Source organism: Mytilus galloprovincialis, chromosome 9, assembly GCF_965363235.1.
Source record: "Mytilus galloprovincialis chromosome 9, xbMytGall1.hap1.1, whole genome shotgun sequence".
Classification (NCBI taxonomy): Eukaryota; Metazoa; Mollusca; class Bivalvia; order Mytilida; family Mytilidae; genus Mytilus; species Mytilus galloprovincialis.
This window is the reverse complement of record NC_134846.1, coordinates 4,415,236-4,431,074: the sequence shown is the minus strand read 5'-3', so window position 1 is coordinate 4,431,074 and position 15,839 is coordinate 4,415,236. Positions and strand designations below refer to the sequence as shown.

The 15,839-nt window shown below is 31.6% G+C and overlaps 1 long non-coding RNA gene across 1 annotated transcript; it reads left to right on the top strand.

The window, feature by feature from the left end:
- Positions 1-2,795: 2,795 nt before the first annotated feature.
- Positions 2,796-12,906, top strand: LOC143044287 (uncharacterized). The gene is made up of 3 exons (XR_012968620.1): positions 2,796-2,885; positions 6,276-6,923; positions 12,571-12,906. It is a non-coding gene; the product is annotated as an uncharacterized LOC143044287 (long non-coding RNA).
- The last annotated feature ends 2,933 nt before the right edge of the window (positions 12,907-15,839 follow it).

The following is a 15,839-nucleotide window of genomic DNA, read 5'->3' as shown; positions in this document are numbered from 1 at the left end:
TACGTATCATATTATATATTAGATTATGTTATGCCTTTAATCTCGGGCATTTTGCAAAGTGAATGTGTAAATAAAGGGAAAAAAAATATGGGTCTTTTAAATAAAGTAGTTATGTTGTTTTTGCATTTTAAAACCAGTTGTACGTATAATTAAGTCATTTTACATTATTACTGTATTATTAGAATATGTTTACTATGTTGGATATTTTATTTCTAAAGATATTTAAGTGAAAACATGAGCAATTGATCAGGTGAGTGACTCGATTAGTATGTTGTTCATACTCATGAGGCGAAAAGGCAAAACAGACAACACTATGAAATCAGAAAGAAACAGACCAATAGACAAATAACAGTACACGCAACACAATATATTATAATCAAAATCAGAAAATCTTTTTAAATGACACCAATATAACTATTTATTGACATGAAATAATATACAATCGACAACAAATAGTATTGCATTGATTGGTCAAAGCCTCCGAATACTGTATGACACGATACATACAGTATGCAATACATTACATACAGGTAACTTTGTCAATATATTTTCACTTTACGACCTTATTGACATCGCATTTGATATTGTGAGATTTCGTATATCTTAAGGATTCATTAAGAAAATAATGCAAATCATTAACCTGATTTTTAAAATGTATTGTATTACATTTCTAGATGAATACAGAACATGGTAGACAGCACCATAACAAGTATCAAATGACTTTTTATAGATAATGTAACGTAGTTATTTTGAGAATTATTGTCCTTTTAAAATTACATTATTACGTTATCTTAAGTTGCTATAGTGGAGTATGTGTATATAATACTTTAACTAGGCCAAATTCTGGATGCGGGTTTGTCTAATCTTGAGCTTCTATTAAGTGCCTGTTGGTATTATCTCCATATCCGATCGAACTAGATATAAAAGAGGGACGAAAGATACCAGAGGGACAGTCCAACTCATAAATCGAAAATAAACTGACAACGCCTGGCTAAAAATAAAAGAAGACAAACAGAGAAACAATAGAACACATGACACAACATAGAAAACTAAAGATAAAGAATACAACAGATACAGTTAAGTCTCACTGTCTCATATCTTGACTTACATCTAGAAATTGGTGGTCGGCTGAAAACGAAACTTTACGACACTAATGATATAAGCTTCCCAATTGTGAAATTAACATGTCTATATACAAATGTATAGCAACATTCCAGCAGCGCCTGCATACGGGGTATATATCTCTCAATAATACGGTATTCCCTATCACAAGTTTTGTGATAGATGATTGGTGCTAATAGTTATCAAAAGTACCAGGATTATAATTTAGTTCGCCAGAAGGAAGCTATTAAACAAAGAGTTCCAAAGTAGAAGTTCAAATCATCCCTTCGTTAATTTTACGGACGCCATCACGAGTTGGTTAACCATAATTTAACAACCGTTTCACAGATGATATCTGATATATTCCGTATGTCGTAACCTACAATCCCCTTTCCTTTTCAGGAATCTGACCTACCGAATTATACTATTTACCGGATTTGTAATAACCATGAGCAACACGACAGATGCCACAAGTGGAGCAAAATGTTTGCCATTGTTTTTGTCAGTTTATTTTTTATCTATGAACTTGAATCTTCCCCTGGTATCTTTCGTTCCTCTTTCCGTACGTCACATGACTGCGTAGAATGCATCTATTTTCCATAGAAATTGTGAAGTCACAATGCGTTCTTGTTTCTATGTATTCTATTTAACCCAGACACAGTTTTGATCCTGTCTCAAATCATGAGCTTTTGTCCTTTGCTAGTCTTTTAATTCAGTGGTTGTCGTTTGTTTATGTGTGACATATTTATAGCTAAATATGAGGTATGAGCTTTGCTCATTGTTGAAGGCCGTGCAGAGACTTATAGTTGTTAACGTCTGTGTCATTTTGGTCTTTTGGACAGTTGTCTCATTCGCGATCATACCACATCTTCTTTTTTATATATTATATGTGTTTTATAAAATTGATTTCAGTTCATTAAATATACGTATTGGAGTTAAAAGTAAAATCACAAAAATACTGAACTTAGAAGAAAATCTAATCGGAAAAATTATAATCACATGGCAAAATCAAAAAACAAAACACATAAAAAACGAATGGACAAAAACTGTCATATTCCTGACTTGGTACAGGCATTTTCAAATGTAGGAAATGGTGAATCAAACCTGGTTTTATAGCGCTAACCCTCTCACTATGATGAAAGTCTCATCAAATTCCGTTATATTTACAATGATGCGTGAACTAAACAGATATATTGGAGTTAAGTGTGACGTCCTTTTTCACAAAACTAGTACACATCCCATTATGCGCTTTTTTTCAATGTGTTGCAGAACCATTTATCAACTCTTGGATAATACTAAATGTTAATGTAGAAAAGAGTAGCGGAAGATACCAGAGGGACAGTCAAACTCATAGATCGAAAATACACTGACAACGTCTTGGCTTAAAGATAAAAATACAAACAGAAAAATAATAAAACACAAGAAACAACATAGAAAACTAAACTCTAAGCAACATGAACATAACCATAAATTGGGGTTAATCTCAGGTGTGATTAAATAGAATTTAAAGATTCTCTAAGGTGTAATTTGATAGAAATTAATCTTATAAATTTATCAATTTTAAAAGGGTCGATCATAATTTATCAACTAGAACAATTAAACTCATCAACAATATTATCATGATTATACAGTATTTGTATATTTAAGCAACATCATTAAATATGAGATTGTTTCATTGCTTTAATCTCGTAATGTTTGCATAGTGAAGGGGAAAGAAAGAAAAGAAAAGAAAATGGATCTTTTATTTCACGTATTTATTGTGTTTCTGCATTTGAGGATTAGTTGTAAGTTTAATTAAGTCTTTTAAAATTATTATGTTATTATAAAAATGTTACATTGAAAATAAAACATACTAATATTTAATATGTTGAAAAGGATGATGAAAAAGAAAAAAAAAACATTAGTGAAAAGAAATGAAGTTCTAAACCAATCACAATGTTATGGTTTACGCATTTGAAAATAATACCCTTAATGCATTATATTTTGAAACGGCGATTTGTTGCGGCTGTCATTTATATAAATATAAGTTTAGTTATGTATAAAACAAGGTTTAATACACCATTATCTAAACAACGAAATTCCTACACAAAGTCAGGAATATGACAATTGTTATCCATTCGTTTGATATGTTTGAGAGATTTTGATTTTGGCATTTGATTAGGGACTTTCCAGTTTCAATTTTCCTCGGAGTGCAGTATTTTTGTGATTTTGCTTTTTACAATCTTATTTGATTTATGGTTGACGTAAAAAAATGAATTGCGTATTTACCGTCACATATTCAGTCCTTACAGAATTTTCTAATAAGATATCAGGCTTTAGTTTAGTATGCATGACGCGCGACACTTCTACATTGGAAACGTATAAAAACCAAACATTCGAAAGCAAATTAAGTAGAGGCTGGAAATGGGGAATGTGTGAAAGAGACAACACCCTAATAAGACAAAGGCTATGATATTCTCCTGCCATACTTCCCCAGATGATATTGAAATAGAATTTCAAAACCAATTAGTAGAATTTGTCTCCTGTCATAAACACTTAGGGATTACTTTTGATTCCAATGGTAAATTCCATACACATATAGAAAATAAGCACAAGATTAAATGTTCTTAAAAAATTGAAATATGTATTGAATAGAAATTATCTTGCTCGTATATATTTAACTTTTATAAGACCCGTTATGGAATATGCATGTGAGTTATGGGATGGTTGTACTCAACAACAAGCCGACAAATTAGAACATGTTCAGTTAGAAGCAGGGAGGTTAGTAACTGGGTTGCCCGTGTTTGCTAGTCGGGAAGCTATATATTTTGAAACTGGCTGGCAATTGCGGACAGAAGAAAATCCAGAAAGCTCAATATGTTCTATTCTTTACATAATGGGACTGCCCCTGATTATCTCTGTGATTTAATGCCCCCGCTTGTTGGTCAAGTATCTAACTACGATTTGCGAAACAGTAATAATTATGTAGTACCCGGTTATAGACTAGACATAACTAGAAAATCCTTTTTCCCATCCACTACTATTGAATGGAATAGACTTACCCCCGACATACGTACGTCCAAAAATATAAATATTTTTAATCGAAAGATGAAGTCCAAATTGATACAGCCACCTTCCTATTTTAGTTGTGGGGATAGAAAACTTAATATCATTCATACACGTTTGAGAAATATGTGCAGTTCTTTAAATTCAGATTTACATCGTGTTAATATTAAAGCAAATCCAGCATGCAGCTGTGGCCACCCTATTGAGGATAGTATACACTATTTTTTAGAGTGCGCTTTTCACAACGAAGCAAGATAAATACTGTTTTCTAAATTAGAACGTTATGCTATATCCATTGAGCTTCTGTTAGCTGGTGACTGTGACCTTTCTTTTCAGCAAAACAAAGACATTTTTGAGTCCGTACAATCTTATATCAGAATAACACAAAGATTTAAAACAATCAATTAACGTTCTAAATTTCTACTTTACAACCTTTCACTCCAGTCCAGTTGTTTCATTATTATTCCTTATTATATTGTATTTTTTTTCTTTTTATTTCTAATTTTTTTTTGAAGTATGTATTACATGCATTACTACTATGTTTTTTTTTTCTTTTTTCGCCATTATCGAATGTACTTTGTGTTTATATTTATATTGGGAGAGGACGTCTCTAATGTTGTTATAACTTGTGTCCAATCCCTTTTGCTACTTATGCAAATAAAATATGTTTAAACTAAAGACAACACCCGAATTAGCGCTGAAAGCCACCCATAGGTCTTCAACACAGAGAGAAAATTTGAACCCGGAGTCATTCTTCAGCTTGCCTCTAAACAAAATTGTGTACTATGTCAGTGAATATGGATGTTATCTAAACTTCGATCTATATGAAATAAACTTAAATTAAAAATCATACAAGACTGACAAAGGCCAGAGATCCCTGACTTGGGACAGGTGCAAAAATGCAGCGAGGTTGAAAATATTTTTTTTTAGAACTCAACCCTCCCCCTATACCACTGGTCAATGTAGAAAAAGTGAATGCTTATTGTACAGTCACCAACAAAAATTGGAAATCTATTGGAGCACAAATGATCTACACACAGTAGCCACATCGGTCTAAGGCAAACTTTGTCTGCGGTATAAAATGTAGGTCTTCCAATTATGTTATGTTTTATGATGTTATATATATATATGTTATATTTGTTATTCTCGTGGGATTTTGTCTATGTGTGTTACATTTTAGTGTTATGTCGTTGTTCTCCTCTTATATTTAATGCGTTTCCCTCGGTTTTAGTTTGTTACCCTGATTTTGTTTTTTGTCCATGGATTTATGAGTTTTGAACAGCGGTATACTACTGTTGCCTTTATTTATGATTTGTTAATTTATCATTTGAAGGTAATCATGATGTTAAAATGGCTCTATCACTTTTGCGTATACATTTTTTTTCAATTTCTGGTATTTTTATTCAACCAAAGTTTGAAGCCGTCTAATATTCACATTGATATGTAGGTCGCGAAAACATATTTGTTTCAAGTATCAATTTTTCATGCATCAATCCCGTTGGGGAAATACTGCACCTATATCATCAAATTATTATAAAATACATTTTTACCATTCCATCATTTGTGATTGTGTGTCATAAATAACCATGCTATCACCTCTCTATTTATTGTGTAGTAGGGTTTAATTGAATGTCATAAATCGCCACATTATCACCTTTGTTTTTGTTGTTGTGTATGTCGTACTGACCTTTCTGCTGCGTCTGAAGACATTTAGCGCCTGGTTGAAAACAAGAAAAAGTTCTGGTAAATGAAAATGCTTATTTGTTGAAAATCAGTAATCAAAGTGCTGCTCAATTTTAACACAATAAAATAGCAATCTCACTTGATAATAAATTTAGAATTTCCCAAATGAACTAAATCAAGGAATATAACTCTATCCAAATTTTAACTAATCAAATAAAACTTGCCCAAACTCTTTTTTATCATGTAAAACAATTTTACAAAACTTTACGTACAGGTAACATTGTAATACATAATACAATATGTTAAATAAGCCGAATCATGTCAACTAAAAAGGTACTTAATTTCAAATGTTTTGTGTAATAATTTGTTGCTATGGAAACAATAGAAGAGTCATGAGAGTATATTTGATTAAGTCTCTAAATCTTTTTCCACATTTCTGTTTATAGCGACACAAGTATATACCGGAGTTCTCACGAGACTTTGGCCGCTGGACAGCCAAACATGTTCATCAGAAGTATTAACAACTACTTACGTGTATGGCGAGTGCAATAACACTTTTAATTACCAGCCACAAGATTTCCCTTTTAATGCTATGGTTTTCGACGGTTCTTCTTTTATTGATGTTACTGTGGATATTTCAACATCTGAAATAAAACATTACAGTTTTCAAGGATGGTTCTTCTTTACAACTGACACTCCTTCGTCCTTGTTTCATTACAGAGACAGTCAAGGAATTTCGGAAACAATTGTTTGGACCAATGCAATGAAATTAAAACTTGATAGAAAGGTAAATTCCATTTGGAATACTTTTATTGGAACTCAGCAATTTTCGAAATATAAATGGTACTATATTGCACTTGGTGTTGGTGAAGTTGGTTACGTATCCGTACGTATTGATGGCGTGAAGGATATCTATGGAATGCTAAGTAACCGTAAAAATAGAGAATTGCCAGGTACATTGAGAATTGGTGGAGATTTCGGAGAGGCACATGAAAACGTTGAGGGACGAATTACATGTGTTGGCTTTCATTTGAATACTAGGGACGCCTCTGAAGATGTGGTAAAAGATGTATGCACTGAAACGACTTGGATGCGTAAGTTAACGTTTTAACATCTATACTGAATGCACAAGTAGTTTCCATTCTTGTGGTTGACGTATGTTGTTTGGTTATATTTTTGTATGGATTATTCTTGATATACACTGCTATCCCTAGTTTAAGAGGAAAGACGGGCGCAACCAACATGTTTTCTCGGTTATCTTCTGTATGGGCCCACCAAATATCAGGTGTCTGTAATTCATTAGATGTTGTTTTCGCTGTACATCATATGTGTTTTCGTTCATTGTGTTATACATTATTCAGGCCGTTCTTTTTTATGGTTTTATTGTTCTTCATTTGTCATTTAGGGTTCTTTTGTTTTAAAGGCTGAATGGTAAATAACAGTTGCCAACTTTTACATTTGATTGAATTGTCTCTTGTAGAGGGTACAATCATTGACAATTGTTCAATTTCTATACACTGTAGGTATGCTGTTCATCGCTATTTACATGATTAAAATGCATAAACTTGACCCTAACCTTGAAGTTATTGCATCAGAAGACTTTCAATTTTTAATCTTTAGCATTATACCCCAAGTATACACAGAAAAAAGTCCAACAAAATCTAACTTGAGAAAAACTAAAAAATAATGATTTTAAAATTAGAATGAAGAACTGCATTGAAATGGTAAATAACTCTGCAAAAAAGCACAGGCACTTGTCTCATGATTATTGCCCCCTATATACCTTAATGCAACACAAGGTACTTAACTGGCATTTTTGAAAAAAATGGCAGCCGGACGCGAAATTCCGTTATATGCCGATGTCTCAGTTGTCATGCCCAACTAAAACACGTTATTTCATAAATATAAATTGATTTTTCTACACAATGGTGTATAACACGTCTCCTTTTGTTGTCAGAATGATCTGTAGCAGGCCTACCAAAGTGTCTCAATGGTAATTATTTCGTCTACCGACGATGGATTGGAACAAAAAACTCGCAGTAAATGATTAATTATAAAAATTGTTTCAGAAAAAAACTGTTGGTTTTTGTCTGAATAGAACTTATTACCCAGTTAGTAAAATTGTATAAGACACCGTGAAAAAAAAAATCTAACAAGTGTTAATTGTGGTATGTCTAATAAATTACGAGTTTCCTTTTTTTAGACACAAATTTAACTATTACGTCAATGTCATGCAGACGCTCTCTTGACTCTACGTGTGAAATGAAATAAGATCAGATCACTCCGAGAATCATTTAGACTTTCCCATAAAGATTTACCAATCGGAAATTGATATATATAAAGAGAGTTGGGAAAATACCTTTTACTGCGAGACTTTCATTTCCAATTTTGCGTGGGTTGACGAAACAAATACGATTGATATACTTGAATATGATTGCTACGGATGATTTCGACGACAAAAGTATGCGTATTACACACCATGGTTAAGATAAATCAATTTAAATTTACGACATAACAAGTTTTAGTGGGGTTGACAGCCGAGAAATCGGCATATAACGGAATTTCGCCACCGGCTGACCTTTGTCTAAGTACCTTGTGTTATATAAAGGTATATTTACGTTGTTGGGAGTTCTCTTTTTTTTTAATGGGAACCTCCACTTTCTCAGCAAGGCTCATAAAAGTGTGCAATGCTGTCAAAAAATTACTAGTACCAGACTTTCCTACAAAGAAAAAATCATCAAGTAAGTGAGATACCCCATGAATGTGAAATTTTTCATTTAAAATCCATTGAAGTGCCGTTGAAAAAGCCTCAAATAACTGACAGGACGAAGATGCCCACATTGGTAGAGATGCGTCATAATAATATTTACTATCCCACTGAAATCCTAATAAATGATGATCCTTTTCTGAAATAGGAATTAATCGAAATGCGTCTTTAATGTCACTTTTAGCCATTAGACACCGTGAACCATACAACTGGACTAACTCTATAACTGTCTCAATATTTTGTTATTGCACTGCTGAAAATTCTGGAGAAATACCTGAATTAACTGAATTTCCTTTAAGGTAGGACAAATCATGAAATAATCTAAATGAATTCGGCTTTTTCTTTGGAACTAACCCTAAAGGGGAACAAACAAAATTAGGGAAAGGTGCATTTTTGAAGGGACCTTTAATACGCCCCAGCTTCAATTCTTTTTCGAATCTTGATTGTACTACAACTGGATTTTTTCTAGCGCTATTATGATTTCGAGGTAAATTTAATACAGAGTTGAAAAAGAAGAATTTATTGAAAACTCATGTGTAAAACAATGTATCAATTTCTCTTTCAACTGTTGATTGTAACCTGATAAATATTTATTGAATTCATACCGGAGAAGGAAGGTTTGGCAGAGGTTGCTCGTTAACTTGGCCCTCTGTACAAGTGAGTGTACAATGTTCATTGGTGCAATGGACACACTGGTGTTTAAGTTTACATTTTGTTTAGGTACATTCCCCGGACTTACAAAAGGTCCAACAATAGCCGATGGGGAACTGAAATTGTTGTTTGACCCTTCTTGGAAATGTATTTTTAGAGGTATTCATAAAAGAGCTCCTATCCTGAGATGTGACACTAATGGACCGTTCAGTCAGAGATACTGACCTCCATAACTCATCATAAATAGTATCCCATCTCAAATTTAGAATTTTTCTAACCCTTCTAAATATCTCATACTTTATCAAGGCCAAAGCAGAATTCAAAGACTTTCCTAAATAAATGCACATAAATATGTCAAAAGCATTCATCCACTGATGAATTGATTGGAGCTCCCTTTTGTTTTTCCTATTTGAAATAATGATGTTAAAATTTTCAAACAAAGTTGAGGAATCTTCCTCAATATAAGACGGCACCAAAAAGGCAAAGTTTACATAATTGTCTGCCCAAACATCATCTTTTAGCTTACAACTAACATGAAAATCTATAAGTATTGACTGTTTTAACATATGACATGCATAGGGAGTGTCTACATTAGCAGAGCTTGAGTGGAACTGCTCACCAGGTATGACATCCGGATCTGATGATAAGGGTGGCTGAAATAATGCTAATGATAAGTCATGGTCATCACTGTTGTCATTTGGTATAGTTGTCAACGGTGGTATACTTGAAATAAATGGAATCTGCATAGACTGTGTTGAGCTTGCATGACCAGTTTGTAATTAAGGATACAGTATGGCTAAAATCTCACTAGTCGGCATCACGTTATTGACCTTTACTAGATGAATGCCGGAACTGTGTAACTTTGCAAATAATGCTTCAGCAATGTCATTAGCGGATGGACTGTTAGGAAGATTATTGTTGGAAGAATTTATAATAGTATTGTCCGGCAAATCATCTCGTTGCGGTTGTGTCTTAGTACTCCTTCTTTTCTTTGCCCTGTGTCTATTTAATGGCGGCAAAGCAGTAGTCTCCATCTCAAAAACATCCTCAATTGTCGCCACGGTCAAATTTCCAGGAGCAGCTTTCCTTTATGTTCTTTGCTTTGGCATTCTGACTGAAATAATTAAGAATTAAAATAAAATATATGTGTATACTATTTTAATTGTTAGTACAATGGTGTCTTAATATGGCCAATTGAGGAAAATTATGATCAACACATTTTTAGGCATATTTACAATCCTATACATGTGTTAATAAATACATAGATTTAACCAATATTGAATTTAAAATCTAAATAAACTGATATAGTAACTCCAGAACTACAAATACTATATGCATAAAAAACATGTTATAAATTAAATTTTACAACCAATTTACCCTATTGTGACACAACCATATACATATAGGGTATTAAAACATTCATCATGTTCCTCTGCTTAAACCAAAGTCAATACACATGTATGTACATGGAAAATGATTAAATAGTTAATCAACACGTGAAACATATTAAACATGTAACTGAACAATATAATAATATAAGACATTAGTTATGTCAATCATTCTTGTGTCACAACCATAATAAACCAAAGCAAGACAGAGGTAACATATGTTAAATAATATGAATTAAGTAGGACATGTAATGAAGCACCATATTTTCAGTAAATAACCATAATATTTGTCAAGTAAAATTTACCACAGAACAAAAGCCTCCATCTTAAATTCTAGTATATTATAGTTGCATCAGTATCATACAAAAGTGATAAAATAACTATTTAACTTCGAGCTGGACTACCTACAGCTGCACGAATACTCTTTGCATATTTGACAATGCCTTTAGCATTTAAATGCACCTTGTCATTTGATAACAGTGCTCGAGTGCTTTTCCCAAAACCCCTGTGTTGCCAGTAGCTAATATCACAATGTTGATATACATTTTGTCTTAGCTCTTTGTTTATCTCTATAACTTTGTTATCATAATTCTCTTTTAAACCCCAGGAGTATCCCGGGAGCAACTGACCTATAATCACGTGACGAACATTATAGCATTTGATTATGTAATCGGCAAAAACTATTATATCTCTTGCTAATCTAGCGAGATTTGATTCAGCGGATAAATCATTGCCGCCAATTTGAAGAAAAACACAATGAGGTGTATAATCATCAATAATTTTGATAAATTCTTGCCTTTGAACGCATTTTGGGTCCGGACGAAGTGTACTTCCACCCAAACCGAAATATTCTACTTGAATGACTACCATCAAACCCCAAATTAAACCATCCCTTATATCCATTTTTAAACACAAATGATTATAATCTATGAATAAAAGAGTGACCAAAAGTTAATGCACGTCTGACCATGGTTCAGAGGCATAAATTGAAGTTATAAAAAAAATAATTTAAGGTTCGCTTTTACCTGAAATATAGCTGTATTTTTAACAAGATGGACCTTGCTCAGATCTATGGAATTTCACAAGTAGTTCGAAATCAGCTCTGGAAAAGTCTTTAAATGCAGTCGGCTCCTGAATATCACACACAAATCTGCATACAATAAGTGACCTTTTTTAAAAAAAAACAACTGCAACCTCACAGTTTCAGCCTCAGCTATATAAACAAGTTTGAAATAAATGATGTTTCTTCTGTCAGAGAAATTAGATGAATGACTGCATGTCCAAGTTCATGCAATAATCTGATCTTAATTGTCCCTCCCAAAAACTGGCTAATCTATTTCCTTATTTGACTATAGCACACATTGGCCTCATGCGGGATATAACGTTTCTATACTCATGATGTACAATACTGCCCTAGACCCCAGATGGCTAATCCCAAGATAAAATTACAACACAGTAGATATTACTTAATCCTCAATGATTATCTGAACTTGCAGACAAAAATGTTTTTATCTTCAATAAATTTTTGGAATTTTTTTTTCGACATTTTAGGCGACAACCACACTGACATGTTCTCTTAATGTCATTTACTTCAGAGGCAAGTGCTTCTTGAAAAAAAAATAGCTGATTTTTTTTTTAAATAACAAAGAAAAAAACCCAGAACAAAGTGATTACTTGGATGAACCTTCATCATACACTTTTTTTTTGACAAAATGACAAAATGTTGTACAAATGTAAATTAATCACGATAATAGTATGATTCTTAATGGAATAACCCGGGAATAGCTCTTAATTTGTAGTATTCAAGCATGATTTTCTTGGTGATTTGCTCTCACGCACACACTTACACTCAAATAAATCCATTGTGTGTATAAGTATTTACAACTATTATTAATTGTTGCATACAATATTCATTACGTTGTTGTTTATTTACAGCGGATAGAGGAAGCAGAAGTATATATTTGACTAGGATGGACACAACGGAATTGGTACCGGTTTTCCTGAAAGAAGTCATCCGCTGTTCGATCACTGAGTGTGCCCACTCATGTTTGGTAGACATTGAATGTTTCTATATATCTTTTGATGAAGAATCTGCCATATGTAGCTCGTGTTATCTGTTCAGAAGAGAAGAAACTACACGCAATCATAGCACACTTCCGTTGTATCAAGTCAAAACATAACAAAATTCATTTATTAGTATGCCAGTATTTACATGATGTACTTATGTATCACATCAAAACACTTTTTATAATAAAACTGGATAGATCATTAGTGTGTCAGTATATGCATGTACTTATGTGGCATATTTGTCAGTTAATTTTAGTCTCATTTGTTTCAATAAGTAAAAATCATAGAGGTCATTCAAATCCTACTATCATGTGTTTCCTACTGCAACGTGTTTTCTTTTTATTCATACTAAACAAATATTTACTCATACAAATCAATGTGTCCTTATTGTTTACCTGGTTTGGAAATATAAGAGGAGAACTACGACACAACAGAAACGAACTATAATATAACAATTGCCATTTTCCTGACTTGGTACAGGACATTTTAATGAAAAAAAAAATGGTGGGTTGAACCTGGTTTTGTGGCATGCCAAAACCTCCCGCTTCTATGGCAATGTCAAATATAACATTCAAATGAGAATATAACATGATAGGACTACAATACAAATAAAAAGGACAATATATAGGACAGATAAACACACGAATAATAGCTAACAAAAGGTGCCAGGTTTAAAATTTAATACGTCAGACGCGCGCCTTGTCCACACCAGACTAACCAGTGACGCTCGGATGAAAAAAAGTTCGAAAGCCAAAAAAAAAGGACAAAGTTGAAGAGCATTGAGAACCAAAAGTTCTAAAAAGTGGTGCCCAATATGGCTAGTGTTTTCTTCCTAAGTGATAAGAACATCTTTATTATTTAGAATAATTCATATCTTTGCAAACAGTAAAATTCTATAGAATGACTATGTAATAGATATAAATGATAAAACAAGTGACTAACTACAAAACAAAAACGGATAGATAAAAAACTTTAATTTTCTGGTTCAATATATGGATGAAATATAACAAATCGCATGTATAATATCTACCAATTTAGGCGACTAAATGAGAGGCGAATGATGTAAAATGAAAATTAATAATCATCAGGCGAAAAAAACTGATAACGCCGATGCAAAATTAGAAAAACCCAATAGACAAACAACACACACAAAAAAAAATTTACTAAGTAATTATATTTTACTTGAATTCAGTATTCTTTTTTATTACTCATTACTAAGTATTACTAACCAATTACTCACTATTACTAGCAATTACTTATATTTTACTAGATATGAAAATAGTTACTTGAAACAAGTAATTGTTTTACTAAAAAAGTGTGTCTATCAAAAAAATTACTTAAATTAAAACAAATACTAATAATAATTTTACTCACTTGAGTAAATGAATTACTTAATCCATATTTAGGTAATGACTTACCCGTACTGTTTTTAGTAGAAAGAAATAACTTAGATTAAGTCATATATTCAAGAACTACACATTTTTTCTAATTTATACTAAAAAGCTGTATGAAAGTTATTGGAATTCCTTCTGAAAACATGGATATAAAACTTGTTTTTACTAAGTAGGTTTAGGCACTATATCATGTTGTTTTCTTGCATAAGGCTTATTATATATAATAACAAATGCTTCCTATGAAAGTTGACTCCATAATTTAACAATTTCAACATGATGTAGGTTTCAGTCTCAAAATTGCATAATTTTGGATAACAATTATCTTTAAACAGGCAATTATTCCAACTTGGAAATATTTTTAATTATATGGAATTTGCATAATTTCCTGTGCTTGAAAATTTTTATAAATTTCATGTATATTCTGCATTTTAATGTCCAGTGTGGCGCCCAACACTTTTTATTTCAAAGTAGATAACACATTTTCAATAGAATGTACTATGCTGCGCAGAAAACTATCTATACAAAATACATTGTATGGAAAATATTATGCAATGCTTAAAAATAATAATTCAGAATAAACATGGAATTTCAAGCACAAGAAATCATGCAAATTACATAATTAAAAATAATTCCAAATTGAAAAATAGCCTGTTTTTAGATAATACTTTGAAATGCTTAAAATTTTTTATCGGAATTACTTAGTACAAGAATTACTAGTCATTACTTAACCTATTTTCATATCAAAATATCTTCAAATTATTATCATCTATTTTTAATATGATTTTTATAATGTAAAATAACATGACTTAGCTTTACTAAAATTAAAAATTAACTATTTATTATAAGTGTATAAAATTGTATAATAGTTTCTGTATTTTATAAGAAGTTTTTGATTTGAGACTGAAAAAATATTCGGCCAATCAGAATTAAGGTTTCATTTGATTTGGTAAGCTATTTTTGAAAATTGGCTGGAGCTCATTCAGTTTTGAATTTTAACAAAAGTTTACAGAGTTTGTTGAAATACTTACACGAATTACACACATGAAAGGAAAGGAGAACCTTACAAAAAGGACACTTTGTAGGTTTTCATCTTTCTGGCTACTCTTTGTGTACTAATTCAATTAAATGAAAATGTAACACAAAGAGTTGCTGGGAGGTAGCCCATGTTAACTTAAAACAAACAAAAGAAATGGATTATAACAAAGGATATAGTATATGATCATTCTTTAAAAAGGTATATTACTATTTCAAATTATATGCATTTATAAAAAAACAGTGTAGAATTTTTATTTTAATCTATAAATATATTATAAATATATATACAATTTATGTGTAAAAGAATTACTCAAGAAATATTAAAAGAATTACTTACTTTTATTTATACAAATAACCAATATGTATTAAAAGAATTACTTACTATCATTAAAAGAAATACTTACTTTTATTAAAAGAAATACTTACTTTTATTAAAATAATTACTTACTTTTATAAAAAGAATTACTTACTATTATAAAAAGAAATACTTAGTATATAGGAAAGAAGTTATTTCAGTATTCATTAAAAGAATTAATTAAGATACATTGAAAAATTACTTAACTTTAATTACTATGTAATTACTTACAATTACTTGGCATGTTATGATATTGTAATTATTGTATTTATTTATGTTGGCCTGATTTATGTTGTGTGGCCTGATAGTTGTTTACAGAATAATCTTAGAACTGTGCAGTTTAGAAATCACTG